The sequence below is a fragment of the Paramisgurnus dabryanus genome, chromosome 9, assembly GCF_030506205.2.
Source record: "Paramisgurnus dabryanus chromosome 9, PD_genome_1.1, whole genome shotgun sequence".
NCBI lineage: Eukaryota > Metazoa > Chordata > Actinopteri > Cypriniformes > Cobitidae > Paramisgurnus > Paramisgurnus dabryanus.
The window spans coordinates 4,742,470-4,747,810 of NC_133345.1; the positions used below are offsets into that span (position 1 = coordinate 4,742,470).

The 5,341-nt window shown below is 34.4% G+C and overlaps 1 long non-coding RNA gene across 1 annotated transcript; it reads left to right on the plus strand.

The window, feature by feature from the left end:
• Window positions 1-406: 406 nt before the first annotated feature.
• Window positions 407-4,517, plus strand: LOC135721876 (uncharacterized). Its single transcript, XR_010521634.1, has 3 exons — window positions 407-513; window positions 964-1,108; window positions 4,467-4,517. It is a non-coding gene; the product is annotated as an uncharacterized lncRNA (long non-coding RNA).
• Window positions 4,518-5,341: the final 824 nt, after the last annotated feature.

Genomic DNA, 5,341 nt, shown 5'->3' on the forward strand with positions numbered 1-5,341 from the left:
CTTAATCTCATGCACGACTGTCAGCTCCACCTTCACCTGCCTCATCGTTGTCTGCTCCACTTTCAAATACCTCAGCTAAAGCTCAACATGCACCACTGTCAGCTCCACCTTCACCTGCCTCATTGTTGTCTGCTCCACCTTCAAAATACCTCACCTAAATCTACACGTGCACCAATGTCAGCTCCATCTTCACCTGCCTCATCGTCATCTACATCATCGTCACCTACATCACTTACCTCACCTTCTCCTGACATGATAGCAGAATTAAAGGCAGAAAATGAAGCCCTCAAAATTGAGTTAGACAACTTGAAAACAAGTGTTATCAGTCATAAGTTATTTAAAAAAATCTAAATATTTAACTAATTTAAAGGTTCACTCTAATTCTTTTAACGGTTTTGTTCTATAGAAATGCCAAAACTTCTCAGCACAATGTGCAAGTTATAAAAATGGCTTGAAGTGAAGGAGCAGAGCCCATTCCAACAACTGGCATCACCTTCTACCATACAGGAATCTGTGAGTATGCAGTTTTTTTGTACATGGTCAATAATTTGTGTTTTAACCAAACTAAGTTATGAATTGGAGTTTTAAGTTCAGGATAGTTTCTATTGTTGGTATTAGAGCCGCAGCGTCATGGCCCCTGAGCTTTGACATAAGCTGCCTCAGAGACACAACTTAAAACACACCTTTCCCCATCTACCTTAGTTTGTTACTTGGTCATTATTTGCCATATGTTAGTCAGACTTTATTGTGTTTCTGTATTATCTGTGGTGTCTTGTTCTTCGGTTCTTGAAAAATGTTAAATAATTAAAACCTTATTATAATTAATAGTACTAGTAGACTAGAAGTTGTGTATGTTGTGCAAAGCTAAATTGTATCAGGCACCATTAAAAACTTTTTGTTAGAAAATTGTTTTATTTATTAATATAACTTTAAATATTAATGTATGTTTGTCCTCCCCCACAGCTTGAAATTTACCCAGACTCAGGAGTCTGTGTGCCGAAAAATGTGTTGTGGTCAGCTAACCATGCAAACACCCCAACGACCATGGCACGGATGCTTCTAATTGGAGTGTTTGATATAGATACACTTCTAAAAAGCAATCTCAGAGGTATGTCATCGGTCATAGTGTGTGCATGTGTCTGTATAGTTATTGTTTTTGGTAATTATGTAGATCGAACTTCATATCTGATCTCTTTGGGTAAGGGGCAGTGTCGGCGCCACGAGCGGGCCCTAGGGGGCATGGCCCGGCCACTTGAGTCACTGTGCCCCCTTACTTCTCAAAATAACAATGAACTTAATAATTAAAAAAATGTGCTGCAAATACATTTGGTTATACAATGAATACTGATTAAAATTCGGAGTATAATTAATAAAAAATAATAATTAAAATACTAACCCACAATGCAATGCTAACATAGTCAGCCAGTTACATACACGCAGCCACTGTCAGGTTCGGGGGCTCAATCGCCATGCGTGAGAACTCATTTTCTGTCTAAATAATGTATACTTGTAAGTCTTGGCATTTGAGCAAGACGAAGAAATTTCGCGACAAATAAAAGGACCTTCTTAAAAAGTTGAAAAAAGTCCTCTCGTCGCCTGCAGCTCTTCTGAAGGTAAAACGCATAGTTCATTCTGGTGTTAGATATGTCAGTAACATTGTTTTCTTTTGCTGTTATTTGGTTATGTACTGGTCTTTATGATTTGCGTGAGTTATCCAGTCTTGCACTTTAACGTCTTTATAAGTTATGGTTTTACTATAGTGAGGGATTTATTTAACAACTTGGCTGGCTGTAACAATCCCGCTAATTTCACGGCTAGTTGCTATATGATTAAATATATAGACATAACATTTTGATTTGATGTCTTTTATTAGCTTATTTTAAAGAAATACAAACCTTCTGGGAAAACGTTTCCAGACGCGTTAAAACAAGTCAAAAGTCAAAAGACGAACGTTCGGTTTAATCATTGTAAATACAATCTCATATACGTGATTAATTATGCATATTTATTCTGTATTAATTCGTAACTGTCTCTGTTAACGTGACTCGCTCGCAGTACCCGGGTAAGGCTGTGTTTCAGGCGGTTGTTCGAGGAATAAAATACCTTTGAATGTTGCGACTGGCCAATCAGTACCAAGCATTTTACAGTGCCATGTAGTAATAATAATAATAAAATAATAAGATGAACCAGGTGCCCCCACAGTAAAACAGGAGGCCCGCTCATTCTGTATTCTCTGGCGCCGAAACTGGTAAGGGGTCAAAATAAAAAATAAACCTGCCCTTTTATAGTAATTTGTATATATACACCTTCATTTACATTCACATTTTAACAGAGGTGTAAAGAGTAGCTGAAAGCCATACTTGAGTAAAAGTACATATACCTTTCTTAAAAAATTACTCAACTACAAGTTACAAGTCACCAATTAAATACGACTTGAGTAAAAGTCTTAAAGTAACCCAAGTACTTAAGTATTTTTACTCGTACTGAATGTTGGCTCAAAGATGCACTAGTCCTCAACACACAGAGACATTGTAGGTCAGTGAAAAACAAGAACGTTTAATTATGAGGTTTTACTTCCTAATATACAAAAGAAATCAAACACCTCAATATTTCGACATGGCAGAAAAAAACACAGGTTAAACATAATCATAGTCTTTTGACTAAAATTTAATTTAGTTTTAGTAATCTAAATTGATTTAGTTTTGGTCTAGCTTTAGTCAACTTTAGTCCCATTTAATGTTAGTCTAGTGTTATTGTGTACTTGAATGTGCCATGCTGACAAATATATAGCCTTACTGTTGTGATATTATATAGGGCTATCCTAAAAAAGTTATATTTAAAAAGATTGTTCATTTGAAAGATTCATTGAATTTAATCTTTTTTTTTTAAGGTAAGTGGTTGCAATCAATTTATTTAAGCTACATTTAAGCAAAAAAGATTAGTAAATTAAAATAAAATATAAAACTTTTGTTTAAATGTAGCTTAAATAAATTGATTGCAACCACTTACCTTAAAAAAATTTATTAAATTCAATGAATCATTTTTTTTTCAGTGTAGCCTACCCCTGAAAAAAACTGTTAACTGAAACATTGACTTAAAGACAATGGAGAAAGACTTAACAAACCAAATGTCCCCCAAAAGAATAATAATTTTCTAAATAAATGCGACTTATAGTCCAGTGCAACTTATATATGGTTTTTTCCTCTTCATGATATGGTAAATGTGAGGACAGTGACCTTGTACACTTCTTATCCAGCTTATAATGTACTTAAGTTACTCAGGCAATCAGTACAGGACATCGCTGGCTTATTTTGGCTTATATATTAAGTCATATCAAGTTATGTAACAGCTCAGGTTAGCTAATAAACATCAGTATATAAAACATTTGTGCTTGCCTTTGAGTTGCGGGATGACCCTCCTGCAATAGCGCTTCACGTTTGTTTTTATTGCAGCATCACAAGTTTAACAAAGGGTCCCTTGACAGAATCAAAAGTGATATGCATCCATATGTCTGCTCTTTATCTTTTCTCTGAGACTAGACGCAAACTTTTCTCTACAGTTTATGTAGCTGATGTACCGCAGAGTAGATTTTTACCTCTGCCTTTGCACTATGGTGACTCAATGCAAGCCGTTCAGCGTTTGACATCAAAGTATTGCGAGACCAGACTTCTCCATATGCATTTGATTCGCTCTCGCAGTACTGTGATTTCAAACGATTGCCCTGGTAGCGCCACATGAAGTCCCTCAGTTGTGTGTGTGCATCTAACCTTGCGACCACAGATTCTATCCATCATCCCCCTCTGACACTTTTGTCTTGTTTATATTTGTTGACGAATAAACAATGTAGCGAGTAACGGTAAGTGTCAGTTCAAATGTAGTGGAGTAAAGAGTACAAATACCCAATCAAAAATGTAGTTGAGTAGAGAGTAAAAGTTGCTTATATTTTTGATACTCAGTACAAGTACAAAGTAGCCCAAAAAGTACTTAAGTACAGTAACGAAGTACATTTACTCAAGTGCTTTACGCCTCTGCATCTTAACATGCTTTATAAATAAATTGAGATGCACTGGTTACACTCCACAGGTTGTCCAAAAACAAAACCTTGCAGGAGCAGGCAGGGATGGGTCGAAATTAATTTTTGTGCTAGTATTTAAATTGCAATTGTTCTTATTAATAATAGAATTTTTGTATTTTATTCATGATTGAGATTGATTCATTACTTTATTATAGACATTATTGCTCTGTAGTTAAATTAGCAAGTAAACCTTTTAAAGTTAATGAATCACATCTTCATGATTTCCTAACATTTGTATTGTATGCTTTCACTTTACCTATAAAATTATAAAGGGGGCTATAATTCATTATAAGCATGGGCTTCATAGAATGTGTACTGAAATGTATTGCGTAATTAAATGGTATCAGAGTTTTGATTTCGTTCTAATCTCTATTATGTTGCTATTTTTTAGGTGGCACTTCCAAAAAAGGCAGCGCTGGGGAAACAAAGGAGGCACTGGACAGAATCAAAATTGATGCAATGATGAGTGTGTATATTAATTTTAAATTTGACTAATTTATTTGTCATAGTTTAATGTTAAATCCAATTATTTATATTTTTTACAGATACAGTAATCCAGAAATTTCCTGGAACCACCAGAGGCCAAATCGGGGTGGCTATTAATCAAAAGGTCACTGAGCTGCGGGCATCCAAAAAGACTCTAGAAACAAAAAAAAAATGTAAAAGATTTTAGCATTACCCGCTAGCAAAAGGATCACCTTGTGATGGGTTTAATTTAGTTGTTTTAACTGTTTTAATAAAAAATATAGCTTAAAGTAGGCTTGTTTCTTGTTTTGTTGTTTTAACAGTTTTAAACAGTTTATTTTTATAGCTAAACGTTTGTTTGTTTCAATTTTTGTTGTAACTCTTATTAACTTTTGCGAATTGTAGGTTTTTTTAGGCTTAGGCTTGTTTTATGTTTTGCTGTTCTAACTGTTTTATTAACTTTTGCGAATTGCAGTTTTTTTTAGGCTTAGGCTTGTTTTATGTTTTGCTGTTCTAACTGTTTTATTATTATCTTTTACAAATTGCCTGTTAAGGCTTGTTTCATGTTGTGTTTTTTATTTAAATAAAAATGGTTTTAATAAAGTCTAAATTTTTTAACTGTACTTCCTTTATGCTCATTGCACAATCTAACTTTTAAGGCTTAAAGCATACTATGTGCATTGGACTTCAAGTTATATAGGTAAATGCATATAACCTATAAAAAATGTATGTTTTGTACAACCCCAAAACAGAAAAAGTTGGGACACAGTACAAATTGTGAGTAAAAAAGGAATGGACTAA